The following is a 14759-nucleotide window of genomic DNA, read 5'->3' as shown; positions in this document are numbered from 1 at the left end:
GGTTTTCAGTCTGTGGGGGGCAGTTAAGTATTCTAAAACACAAGCTGAGGAGTGAGACAGGCCTGGGCTCAACTTACCTTCTGTCATTTATTAGTTATATGACTTGACTAAAGCTCAGTTTTTCTTCTTTTGAGAAGTAGTGGTTACAACAGTATTTGCCTCAAAGGGTTGTGAGAAATTCATGAGTCACTTGCATGTAAAGCTCTCAGCTCTTAACATGCAGCACATACTCCATAATTATCAGCTACGATTACTAACCTGTTATCCATTTTCTTTCAAAATATGGCCATTTTAGAGAAGCTTTGATTATTGCTGTGCTAGACGGTCCTAGACACACAGCTTCTTCCGTTGACGTTTCTCGAGTTTGGGAATATTCAATTGGTAGATCCAGGAAATATGAACGGTAGGCATCTTGATCTGAGCCCCTCCCACACCCTAGCTAGGAAAAATATCTCAAGAGATCCTTACAAACAAAACAGGAAAAAATGGGCTAGCTTAGGTATTTTAGGTGAATTTAAAATAATTAAATAACTAACCCGATGGGTATTGAGTAATGGAATGATATTAACTTGGGTGGGGGGTTGAGGTCAAGGGATCTGATGATCCCACTATGGTCAATATTGGTCAAGTTATATGTGAGGTCAGGCTTAGTTCTCGGTGCCAGGTTGAAACAAAACTTTCCTCTTCGAAAGCACTCAACAGCGGTTGAGCAGCATGGGAATCGATGGAGAAACCAGAGCATCTTAAAAAAGAGACCTACAGCCACTGTGGAAAACAGTATGGACGTTTCTTTAAAAACTAAAAATAGAGTTACCATATGATCTGGCAATCCCACTCCTGGGCATATACCCAGAAAAGACGAAAGCTCTAATTTGAAAAGATACATGCAACTCAATGTTCATACCAGTACTGTTTACAATAGCCAAGACATGGAAGCAACCTAAGTGCCCATCGACAGATAAATGGATAAAGAAGATGTGGTACATATATACAGTGGAATGCTAGTCAGCCATAAAAAAGAATGAAATAATGCCATTTGCAGCAACATGGATGGACCTAGAGATTATCATACTAAGTGAAGTAAGTCAGACAAATATTATATGATATCACTTATATGTGGAATCTAAAAAAATAGTACACATGAACTTATTTACAAAAAGAAATAGACTCACAGACATAGAAAATAAACTTCTGGTTACCAAAGGGGCAAGGGGGAGGGATAAAGTGGGAGTATGGGATTAACAGGTGCACACTACTACGTATAAAATAGATAAACAACAGAATTTACTGAATAGCACAGGGAACTATATTCAATATCTTGTAATAAACTATAATGGCAAAGAAGAGAAAAATATATATATATATACACATATATGTATAACTGAATCACTTTGCTCTACACCTGAAACTAATACAATATTGTAAATCAACTATACTTCAATTAAAAAATAATAATAAAACAAGAGACCTAGTAGGGAGAAAAGATTAAGATACAATTTGATAGCCATCTTAAAATATTTTGAGAGCTTACAGAAAGAAAAGAGGTACAGACTGACTCTGTGTTTACTATAAACACTCTAGAGCATTGTTTTTCAAATGGTAGTAGGCAACCTATTAGTGGAAATCAACTGAACAGGTTAATCAGCATTTTAAGTAAATAAAATAGAACAAGGTGGAAAATATCAGATGCAGCCAGTCTAATAAGGAGTAATTGCTATTCCATGAAACTTCTGTCTTAGTTATACTTATATTCAAATTTGTATGAGTCTACAAAGTGTATCTTTATGTAGGGTCACAGTGAAAAAAAAAAATGTTTGAAAGCTCTAGAAGGTAAAACATGGACAACTGGGTGCAAGAAACAGGAAATCAGGTTTCAGCTCCCTCAAAGAAAGTGTTATAATAATGATCACTGCATAACAATAAACTAGGTTTTCTCATGAGGCAGGACCCCCTCCCCCATATATACATCACCCCCTATGGTGATGGTCTAGCCCACGCTGAGGAACCATGCATTAAGGAAAGAGGGCACTGGGTGTTCCCTCCAATGAGGACACGAAGATGCTCTAAACGAGTAGATCAGACCTGAGCTTCTGTTACAAGAGAGAATGGAGAAAACCAAAACCTCAGTATCCAGACTCCATAAGTCATGGAGCCCATCCAGGAGCAGGCAAATGCTCCCGTGTTTATATATTATGCAAAATAAGCATGCATCGAATCCCTGAAGCTGTTCAGGATTTCTGCTGTAGGAAGGGCTAATTTCCAACAACCATTTTCTAACTGATAAAATAGCGCACCCGTCAGCCATCAGTTCTCAATAATGTAAGCACCTAAGTGGAGTCCAGTGGGGACTAAATACCCAGTGACAGGACCTGAGCCATGTTTTACCACACCTTCTAACAGAGCAAGCTAAAATCTGACATGAAAAGCAGAGCACCCCCAGAGGCTGCTCCCACACCCAGAGCTGCCAGACACCACCAGCTGGATGTGAATATCAGATAAGCAACAAAAGGTTTTAGTATATTATGTCCCAAATATTGCAAGGGACATATATATACTACTAAAAAACTCATTTGCTGTTTATCTGAAATTTAACTGGGTATCCTCTATTTTTGGATACCCAGTTTAGATTTTGCAAATTCTGACAATTACCTGCCTTCGTGAGTGATATCGCTATACTTGCTTTAGAGGATTCCTCAGTCTCTCATTTGGCAAACAGCGTGCAATGTCAAGCTGACAGTAGTAGAAAGCAATAATGATGATAATAATGGAAAAAGGAGTGAAATTCAAATGGACACAGTGTAACAGCTTTGTCCCACTGAACCCTACCATGCCAAATTTAAAGGCCTTTTAAGAGTGGGACAAACAGACCCTGTAAGTCATCAGGATGTGCACGGCATTTTGAGGAAAGAGTTCATGAGGGGAGCTTCCCTGGTGGCGCAGTGGTTGAGAGTCCACCTGCCGATGCAGGGGACACGGGTTCGTGCCCCGGTCCGGGAAGATCCCACATGCCACGGAGTGGCTAGGCCCGGGAGCCATGGCCGCTGAGGCTGTGTCCGGAGCCTGTGCTCCGCAATGGGAGGGGCCACGGCAGTAAGTGGCCCACGTAACACACACACAAAAAAAAAAAAAAAAAAAAGAGTTAATGAGGTTACAGTCTCACTTTGTAGAGTTTCCATGCTCAACCTGGGCATGTTCAAGGGAGAAGATTCCACTTCATTCACCTTCACTCCAGTATTCAGAACTCAGTTTCGGGGACCCCAGAGGAGGAGCTGACTTTGGCTGCCACCAGCTGTCCTAACACAGACATAACCTGTTCATGCCCTGTACCCTTCCTCTTGCAGCACATGCTGTGAAAGGTGGATGACCTCCAGTAAGCCTGCCTGGCTTCCCCTTGACCTCCATGACTGAGTCAGGTTCCTCTTCTCAGGGGTCCCACGGTCCCTTAAATACTTCCTATATAGCACTCACCACAATAAAAAATAACTGTAACCACTCATGGAGTGCCAACCATGTGCTAATCACTGTGTGTGTGTGTGTGTGTGTGTGTGTGTGTGTGTGTGTGTATATGTACGTACCATCTCATTTAATCCCTCCCAACTACCCTATGAAGTAGGTATGTGCATTCCCATATCACAGATGGGTAAAGCCTAGAAAGCTTAGATAACCTACACAAGGTCACACAGTCAATAAGGGCCCACTGGTGTGGAGGAGCCAGAGTACCACATTGTAAACTTTTCTATTAATTGGTCTTTCTCTCCCAGGGAAGGATTATTTCTCATTCACCCTCGTGTCCCCAAGCCCAGCCTACAGTGTGTGGCAAGTGGTAGGCAGCACTGTAAATGGGTCAGCCCATTATTTTACAGTCAAATAGGCCTGGATGCAAATCATGGTTCTGCCAAGAATCAGCCACTGAGAATCAGGAGTTTGGGTTCTAGTAACTTGCTCTGGAATTGAGGACAGAGGTTAGGAATCCCAGCAAGAGAGAACAAAGCTAGGCTCAAGCCCCAGCTCCACCACTTCCCAGGTGTGACTTGGCAAGTTACTGAACTTGTCTAAGCTCCAACTCTCCAACCGTCAAATGAGGGAAACAATAGTACCTGCTTCGCAGCATTGCTTTGACATTCCTGACATAAAGTTCTTAGCAAGACACCTATACATGAAAAGCCCTCCACAAATATGAGCTCTTTTTATTTTAATACATTCTAAAATGCCATTTGAACTGGAGTAAGTAATTTTGGGTTAACTATTGGCATAAGTAGTGCAAGTTTCAGACACAGTTTTTATTCAGGAAATCAGAACTTGGGGAAAATAGTGTAAATAATTTGGGGGAATCTATTTAAAAGAACTATTCAACGCAGCTCAATATTAAAAAAAAAAAAACCCAATCCAAAAATGGGCAGAAGACCTAACAGACATCTCTCCAAAGAAGACATAAGGATGACCAAAAGGCACATGAAAAGCTGCTCAACATCACTAAGTATTAGAGAAATGCAAATCAAAACTACAGTGAGTATCACCTCACACCAGTTAGAATGAGCATCATCAGAAAATCTACAAACAACAAATGCTGGAGAGGGTGTGGAGAAAAGGGAACCCTCTTGCACTGTTGGTGGGAATGTAAAGTGATACAGCCACTATGGAGAACAGTACGGAGGTTCCTTAAAAAACTAAAATTAGAACTACCATATGACCCAGCAATCCCACTACTGGGCATATACCCAGAGAAAACCATATTTCAAAAAGACACATGCACCCCAGTGTTCATTGCAGCACTATTTAATATAGTCAGGTCATGGAAGCAACCTAAACGCCCATCGACAGACGAACGGATAAAGAAGATGTGGTACATATACACAATGGAATATTAGCCATAAAAAGCAACGAAACTGGGTCATTTGTAGAGACGTGGATGGACCTAGAGAATGTCATACAGAGTGAAGTAAGTCAGAAAAAGAAAAACAAATATTGTATATTAACGCATATATGTGGAATCTAGAAAAATGGTACAGATGAACCAGTTTGCAAGGCAGAAACAGAGACAAAGATGTAGAGAACAAACGTATGGACACCAAGGGGGGAAAGTGGCGGGGGTGGTGGTGGTGGTGGTGAGATGAATTGGGAGATTGGAATTGACATGTATACACTAATATGTATAAAATAGATAACTAATAAGAACCTGCCGTATAAAAAAATAAAATTAAAAAAAAGAACTTGTACAAGGGCAATTAAATAATAATTTGTGTAATTATATTTTAATGACTGCCCTCTCTCCAGAGAGCAAGGCCTGTGACTGCCTTGCTTACTTCTATATCCCTAATGCTATGTCAGTCAGATAACTGAGCAGAGACTTTGTTATCTAGAAAAAAAATATGTCTACTTGTTTGCATTCTATTCAACGAATATCCCAACTTCGTATCATATCTAAAGTATCCAATTAACACCTAATAAAAATATTTTGTTGTTATTTTTTAAAAAAAGGACTATTCAAGGAAGAATTTAGGCTTTCTAGTAGTTACACAACACTGAAAGAGTTCCCAGAAAAGGGAAAAAATATCCAAGAGAAGGCTGGGAGTCGGGAATCCAGGCTACCATGTCCAGTTGTATAAGCCGTTCACTGCACAAGAGTGCCGGGCTGACAGATTGAACGAAGCAGAGGTGTGGGGCTAAAATCCAGCTTGCCCTCTACTCGCTAAACTGGGAACATGGACTCTGCTCTTCATCCACTTGGAGGGGATGCTTTTTTCTAATTTGCTCAGAGGCACTGTTTGGGCTGGTGGCAGCTCTAGCTTTATACTTTCGTAATTGATTCTTTCCCCTTTTCTTTCAGTGTCACTAGATGAACAGAACAGGGGAGAAGAAACAATGGAGCTCAGGGAAGGAAGACATACTTGAAAGTGATGAGGGATGTGAAGGAAGGCGGGGAAAAAAGGAAAGCAGTAAAATCAGGGTAACATTTACTAAACACTGGTCATCTGTCAGGCACTGTTCTAGGCGCTTTAGATGTGCTAACTCACTGGATGCTCGTTACACTCCTACACGACAAGGGGGAACCACTAGAGGGGGAGGCACCAGGTGGGCATGTGACGTTAACCCATACAAGGGTCCGACAGGCACGGAAACAGCCTGCCACACTCCTCAGTCTACAGCAAATGTTCAGAATCTGGAATCCCTCTTTTGAGTCTGTGGTGGAAATGGCTTTTAGAGCCAAAAGGGAAATATTTTTCTAAAGGAGATAGTCTGAATTCTCTGGCTGGCCAACCACAGGGGCTACGTAACGGACTTTTATTTCTGGTCAACAGCCAGTAAATGGCAAGCCTTTTGGGAGACAGAAGCAAAGGACCTCTGGCAGGTTACAAGTCCCAGCAGGAGACCTTCAACCATGAACTTTCCGTAGGGCTCATTTCAGACCAGGTTCTGCAGCCACAAGTTCCTTCTCTATTTTCTTAAGAACCTGAAGTTTCCATAAAATATTTACAGTGACCTGAGAGCAGCCCCAGTGTCCACTCTTCCTGGTAGTCTTTAAAAAAAGCCCTCTGAGGGTGTGGAGAAAAGGCAACCCTCCTACACTGTTGGTGGGAATGTCAATTGGTGCAAACAGTATGGAGGTTCCTTAAAAAAACAAAAATAATGTTACCATATGATCCAGCAATCCCACACCTGGGCATACATCCAGAGAAAACTATAATTAGAAAAAATACACGCACCCCAATGTTTATTGCAGCACTGCTTACAATAGCCCGGACATGGAAGCAACACAAGTGTCTATCAACTGATCAATGGATAAAGATGTGGTATATATATATATATACAATGGAATATTACTCATTAAAAAAAAGAATGAAATAATGCCATTTGTAACCACATGGATGGACCTAGAGCTTATCATACTAAGTAAGTCAGACAGAGAAAGACAAATATCATATGATGTCATTCACATGTGGAATCTAAAAACAAAAATGATACGAATGAACTTATTTAGAAAACAGAAATAGACTCACAGACTTGTAAAACAAACTTGTGGTTACCAAAGGGGAAAGGAAGGGAGGGATAAATTAGGAGTCTGGGATTAACATATACACACTACTATATATAAAATAGGTAATCAACAAGGACCTACTGTACAGCACAGGGAACTCAATATCTTGTAATAACCTATAAAGGAAAAGAATCTGAAAAATTATATATATATATATATATAAGTATAACTGAATCACTTTGCTGTACAAAAATTTATATTTCAATAATTTTTTTAAATAAATAAAAATTTCCTAGCCAGGAAAAAAAAAAAATCCCTCTGAGAAGAGGCTGAAAATAAATCTTTCTATCAGGTGGTCAGTAATCTTGCCAACTCTGGATTTGGGGCTACAAAGGTCACGGAGAGAGGAGAATTAAGCAGAGACAAATATATAGATACAGATTTGACATTAAAACAACCACATGTGTGCCATGATGATGAATTTCTGTATCTAGCTATCCTATAAGGAGTGTGTTTCAGCAGGCGGCAGACAGCCCGAGACAGCAAAACCACCCCTGAACATCTGTTTCCCCCATTTTGCCAAAGAGCATTCTTTTTTAATCCTTTTTTATAATTTGACCTGTTCCATTTTTCTGGCAGAGGGCCCTAGCAAGGCAAGCACTGCCTTTTCTGTCTGTATTCCAACTTAACATGGGAACAGGAAGGAGGCAGCAAGAGGGGAAAGGGGGAGGGGACAGACTGAGGGGAACTGAGGCGGAGGTGGGGGCGGGGGAGGCAGGGAGCCAGAAGCGGGGAGAAAGGAGAAAAGGGGAAGGGGTAACCCAGGAGAGACAGTGAGAGCTGACAAGTCCCAGCAAGCCATCTTAATGCAACCACCATGGGCACAACTGACTTGAGAGAAACCAAAACCAACAGGACATATTCCAGAAAGATCATTCAGTAAGAATGTGACCCAGAAACCATAATCAGCATTCTTGAACAGATCAAGCTGGTTATTTTACACTCTTTAGACTCAGGAAATCCTTAACAATTGATGAAATATCATGGTTTCTAGGTGGTTTGTGTTTAACATTCAGGAATGACTGGACACAGTCTTATATTTTTCTAGTAAAACATCTCTTTGGCAAGGAAAATGCCCTTTCCATTTTCCTGTGTGTGTGTGTGTGTGTGTGTGTGTGAGTGTGTGTGTGTGTGTATTTTATCCCACTATTCCATACCACCTTCCTTGCTCTTTTAGCCAAGGTAGATAACCATTTATCTCCCAGAATTGATTGTCATTTTCCCCTTCCTACTCCATTTTCCCTCCCAAGGAGAACACCCTGAAATAAAATCTTACCTCCTGGGCAATGAGTAGTGTCACTTCACAAACATTAGGGGAGTCGGGATGAGTTTTACAACCAGACCCAAGTCTACCTGCCCTCAGTTATGCTTTCAGATTCCCCTCCAGGCTGCCACTGTCCCGCCCCAAACTGTGCTGCTTCCAAGGTCTAGTTTCCTTTAGAAATGGCGTCAGTACCATCAGGAAACCATAAGAGGTTTCCTGTCCCAGGGACTTGGCCCTGTAACACAGAGCGGGAACAGCAGGAACTAAATGAAGGAAGCTAGGAAGAGTTTTTCTGGTTGTTGCTTCAGATCCCATTATGGAAAATTCCTTTGGAGCATATTAATCATTATTTGGTGGTCTAAAGAAAAAATATATATATATATGGCTTTCAGCACCTACTATTCATTCATTTATTCAACAGAGAACGTACCCAACAGCCATATACTGTACTGGCAGGCCCTGGGCTAGTTCCTTTTACATCATTTATAGCATTCAGCCCACCACCAAATCCGCCTTGGAGGAGGGCAACTTGTATATTCTCCTCTCCAAGAAACTGAGATTGGCTCTGGAGCCAGAGATGATATTTTGAATGGAAGTTTTGCCTTTAACTAGCTGCGTGACATTGGGCAGATAATTTAACCCCTCTGAACCTCTGTTTCCTCCTCCATGAGGTGAAAATAATTCCTTCTGCTTCACTGAGTTGTTCTGAGGATGAAATGAGTTGATAAACTTAACAGGATCAATTGTGGAAGAGACTTGAGTGCCCAGGGTTAGGGAACTGTAACAGTGGTGAGACTTTCTGTGATTGTTTTGTTGGAGCCGGGAGGCCAGACCACACCCCTGTGGTAGGGTGAGGTTTCCTGCGAAGGGAATTGAATTTTCCACTGTCAATCATCCTTAGGAAAAGTTAAACTGGGGTGAAAACTCCCTCCCTCTCAGAAGCTATGCTGGGAGCTGGGGGGAGGAATAAGGAGGACAGATAGGCTTCTAAGGGTGGAGAGATCTGGGGGTGGATCCGAGGATGGGGTGAATGGCCCTGGCCGTTTAGAGACCAGCTCAGAGCTGGGAAGGTAGCCAATCTGATCCCAGACCCTCGGTGAGTCTGGGCTTGTGCAATGATTAGAAGGCCCTGGGCCCACTCTGCGGCCAGCACAGGGCAGGACACTGGGAAATCAGTCAGGCTCCCAGCAGGCGAACAAACACCAAGCCTGCAGGTCCTGGTGTAAGCAGGGGCAGCAGCAGCCATGACTGTGTCATGTGGTCACCGGTTTCTGAAGAAAGAGCACGTGGAACAGTAACCCAGGTGTCCACTGGCCTCAGTGAGGTGTATCTGGATTCCAGCTCCCTTGGCAAAAGGCTAGAGCAGCCAGAACTGAAGCTGTGGATGCAAACAAGCACCCCCGAGAATTCTTGGGCCTAAAATTAGAGGGTAGCCTTAGAGAAAGACTTGATTTGTTAGTAATATGGGCAGGCAAATCCTTGGAAATCATTATATTTGGGGCTATCCATGTGGGTGACATGATTTAAACCCCAAGCAGGGAAGCTGGGTAGACTGTTTACACCTGTAAAGTGCCCACCATAGAGTAGGTGAATAATAATAAAGGCCCAGGATCTTTCTCCTTATTCATCCCCATATGATGGGAGGGAAGAAAACTTTGGATGCAGGAAGAGATTTGTTCACTACTCTTAGGTCTTGCTGCATCTTCCTAACACGGGGTGGGGAAGAGGAGATGAATGGCCATGTTATTTCATTTATACGTCAAAAGTCAGGCCTTTCAGAAGGTTTGACCATGCCTGAAGGGATAGGAGCATTCGGCTAGGGACATGAAACACAGTAAACATTTAATGATGGTTACGACATTCAAGGGTTCCTTCTAAAACCCATTTGCCCTCACCACCACGGTCTGAGGCTGATACTATTATTACCCCCATCATATCAGCTAGGGTCCTAAGAGGAAATGGATGGTATGCTCCAAAAAAGTGACTGAAGAGAGTCTGATGAAGGGACTGCAGATCAAAGTGTGATGGGCGGGTTAAGGGAAAACGGGATGGAGAAGCAGCCCGGGGCAAGCCACGTGGGAGCCACCCCTCAGTCAGAAGGGGAGGTTCCAGAACCCAGCACGATCTGATGCTGTAAGAGAGGAAGCAGTGGCCTAAACTAATCCAGCCACATTATCCCACAGCCTGACAGGAAGGGACTAAGTACCCTGACAGCTCTTGGTCTCCACCCTCCCATATGCTGCCAGTACCTCTCACTGGCCAAACTGGAAGCCAGAGGCTACATTCCAAAAGGTAAGTTTTCCAGGGCACAGACCAGGGTAGTGAAGGATGGTGAGTGGGTCTGGAAGAACATCAGAAAAGAGCCACCACATGATTTTACAGGTTAGGAAGCAGATATAGATGAAGTAACTTGCCCAAGGTCATAGAGCGAATAAGAGGTGGGACAAAATTCAAACCATACACAGAGTATGATTCCGAGTCCATGCACTTAACCACTAAGACATGCTTCCTAGAACTGATTGAAAAGATTACTCGTTAACCAGCACCTCTTTCTCCCTGTATCCTACTCAATCATCTTTCCAGTAATAGACTCCACCTTACTCCCACCCAGATTTCCCAGCCTTCTTGGAGTTAGGTATGGCCATCTGACTAAAGTTCAGTCCAAAGGAATGTAAGTGAAATAATGCGTGCGGCTTTTAGGTTATGCCCTCCACTTTCCTTCTCTCTTTCCTATAGACTGGAATGTGGATGTGATGGTGGGATCTGAAGCAGCCACCTTAGCTCACTGCATGGAAGCTCCATTTGAGTCTATCAGAGGACAACGAAGCCACCATATCAGCACTGGATTGCTTACGCTCCAAGTGAAAGAGAATTTAATTTGTTTCTTATTTCAGTCACTGTCATTTTAGCCTTGGTTGTAGCAGCCAAACCAGTATCCTAAACAATACAAAGACCAGGATGTAGCTCAGTCATTGTGGTTAGAACAATAAGAGGCATGTGAAAGCTGGTGATCACCAATGCAAGTGCACTCCTCTTCTTCCTGGCACATTACTAGACTACGTTTCCCAGCCTCCTTCCATGTGGATGAGGTTATGGGACTAGCTTCCGCCTTTGGAATATGAAGGAAGGTCAGTGTGTTACCTCCAGGCTGAGACAACCATCGGTGAGCATACCTTGGTCTTGCTCACCTTATTGACTTGTCTGCCAAATGGATTCAAAGGATCCAGTGAAGGAACCTGATGCTGTAGGGTAGGATGGAGCCAAGGCAGGGAAGGAGCCTGGGGCTCTTCATGACCACATGGAGCAGAGCCCTCTGACAGCTCAACACTAGACTACAACACAAGCAACAAACACCGCCTTTATGGTGTTAAGCCACTGACATTTGGGCTTGTTTGTTGTAGCAGTTAGGCTATCTATCCTAAATTTATACTTACCAGCTGCTGCGCTCTGAAAGACGTAAGTACTTTTATCCAACAATGCAATCTCATCTCCTATTTTAGGAGGGCTAGGGGGTGGGCTGGCAACCATTTAAGTCATTATTTTAAAGAAGCTACACAACTGTTATCATTTATTCTAATAAAGCCCCCACATCCTGCTTGAATGAGGAAGGCAAGAATAGCACAAGAAAACCCTTTCTCATGGTACACTGGCCCTGGGGGCATTGGCCCTGCTCTCTCCCAAGAATGCTATTCTCATGGGCACTCCTTTTGGAACTCAGGAAAGTTCACAGGGTCTGAGCAAAAGAGAGCGTCAACTGAGCTCAACTGAGGTGTGCCACAGCGCCAAGCAACTCCCATAAGGGCAGCAACTTAGGACAAGTTATGGAAACAAGGACACATCCGTGTGCTTTTGGATGGTGAGGGAGTGAACTTTTCCCCTATTCTTTCTAATGTTCAAATTTTCTAAAGTCAGCATGTGTTACTTTTATGCTAAAAAGTGGTTTTAGGATTTCAGTTTTTAAGAAAGAAAATAAACTGGTTAAGCCTAAGGAATGAACAAAGGAGAGAGATATAGGTCAAAGGTCAAAGGATTCAAGTGCCCCAAGGCACTGTTATGACAAGCAGAGAGGCCAATTTTAGGAGTATATAACCATGAAAAGACAAAGCATCTCAGCGGTGACCCTCACTCACACATTCAACGAGCATTTACTGAAGACTTACATGCGCCAGGCACTGGGCTCGCTGCTAGATTTGCAAAGAAAAGTGTGGTGACCACAACCTAGTATGGTAGCTAACAACCATGGCTACACATTGGAATCACTGAGATCCAATTTTTAAAGTACACACTGATGAAACACTGATGCTTTGGTCCACACTCCAGGGATTTTGATGTAATTGGTTAGGACTTGGTCTCGGGACTTTTAATAGCTCCCCTGATTCTAACGTCTAGGGTTAAGAACCACTAGGGGCACATGACACATGGACTTAGTGTTGAAAGAGGGGTAGGAGCCAGCCGGGGAGGAGGAGAGAAGGGGGAGGAAAGGCAGGCAGGCAACAGGAAGAGAGCTGCAGTTAGAGGACTGTCCCATAGTTCAATGTAATTAGAAGGTTATGGTGGCTGGGGGTGACGCAAATCATGGAGGTCCTCCCACGGCTAGCCAAATGTCTATCCTCCAGGTAGTGGGAAGTTGATAAAGGTTATTAGACGGGCAGACATGATCACATCTGCGTTCATCCCAACTCCCCGTGCATTCTTTCTCACCCCCTCAGATGGCCATCACTTCTACCTATGGGTGGGACTATAGAAAGACTATGGAAAGGTGTAGAAAGTGGTACCATCACAGAAGAGAGGGCATATTTCTGGACTCTCCATGAGAGGACACCTTCAATACAGCATTCATCTAGAGATAGGATCCTTTTTCCATTCTTTTCAAAAACCCCTTTTTGGTTACTTAATTCCATTACATGATCTTGCCACAACACTGAGAAAAAATCCCCCAAAGAGCAAGTCGTAGTTCATTTGGAGACTTACATGAAAATTTGGAGGCAAAACCAACCACCTAACATGCCACAAGAAAGTAGTGGGATCGTCACCGAAGACCCCAGATGGAACACCATTCCACACGCTGCTCCAAGAATAAATCACTAGATAATTCAATCGACCTGATCACCATTCCTAAGAATCTGTGTTTGGAGACTAGGTAAGTTGCAGAGAAATTTCTAGAAATGAAAATGGTTTTAGTTAATAGGTTGGGACAATTGATGAGAGAGCTATTCCATCATGCACAGGAAATAAGTATCTTTCAAATGAATACTACTAATAAAGTAACAGCAAGAAGCACTTCCTGAATACCTGCACATACTACACATGGGGCTAGGACTCTACACACACCATTGACCCCAGCCATGCAAGGTCTCCAATTAGGTTGAGAGAACTGAGGCCCAGAGCAGTTTAGTCACCTGCTAAACTGTCACAGGTCACAGGTAAGTGCAGTGATAGAATTCAAACTAAGTGTTTATCACCTCCCTCTACCTCTTCTCTAGTTCCCTTAGATCCTGGCCAGGGGGTGAATCTGTGCTCTTCTGTGCTCCAGAAAAAATGGCTGCTGGACAAACTCATCAACTGCTGTAGCAGGCATCTTTCCTGCTGTGTGTCTTAGAAAAGCACCCAAAAGTATCACAACTCTTTCCAAGGGAGAAAGGCCAGCTCCCTCTTTGACCTGAATGGCATGGAAACAATGCAGTCTCATCCAATGAGCTGCTCTGCCAGGAAGAGAAAAACCCTTTGGAGCTACCACACACCCAAACAGCATGGCACCCGAATGTAAATAATAAATACCCGATAGCTATGGGCCTCCTTTGGCTTCCGTCTCAGGAGGCTGGAACTGGATGATGCTTAGAGGCCACCCGGCACAACCCCAGCTTTTCAAAGATGAGAAAACAGACTGGTTAACGTATCTGCTAAGGAAGGTGAAGCATCCAGAACCCTGGTCTCAAACTCTGACTTGTGTTTTATATTCTCAATCATCATGCCATCCCAGAGCCCAGGAGGGACCAGGATTCCTATAACACTCTCATCTCCTCTTGAGAAACTGGGCTTTTCCCACAGAAGGGCTGAAGAGAAAAAAGGTTACTTTCTGAGTTTTCTACTGATAATCTGAAGGGCTCTCCCTACTGATCAGCACCTCAGCTGGGCCGTCCAGTCTGCTGGGGGTGGGGGGTGGGGTGGGGGGAAGAGATGAAAACCAAAAAGGGTCAATCACCTGGGCCTTTCTGGTACATAAACCATTCTGTGAATGCAATGGTACCAATTCTGGTGTCATTAATACACAATTAAACACATGTGGAGCAGATCACCAAGAATCTGCCCTCTTAATAAACTGCTTCACGCAAAGCTACGGTTTGTCATTTTCATTTCATGAAAAGACTCACCATGGTGTACCTTTAAAAGCTAGTTTTGCCCATGCATTTAATTCATGATTCCATTTCCAGAGATGTGATTGCCTCACAACTTTTCAGA

At 43.2% G+C, this 14759-nt stretch overlaps 1 protein-coding gene across 11 annotated transcripts in view; it reads right to left on the bottom strand.

Annotated features, from left to right (window-relative positions):
* AMOTL1 (angiomotin like 1) overlaps positions 1–14759 on the bottom strand; it is a 175471-nt gene that overhangs the window by 116152 nt on the left and 44560 nt on the right. The window lies entirely within an intron of this gene.

The sequence above is a fragment of the Lagenorhynchus albirostris genome, chromosome 9 (genome assembly GCF_949774975.1).
Source record: "Lagenorhynchus albirostris chromosome 9, mLagAlb1.1, whole genome shotgun sequence".
NCBI lineage: Eukaryota > Metazoa > Chordata > Mammalia > Artiodactyla > Delphinidae > Lagenorhynchus > Lagenorhynchus albirostris.
Note: the sequence above shows the minus strand (reverse complement) of the source record. Positions and strands in the feature narration are given on the sequence as shown.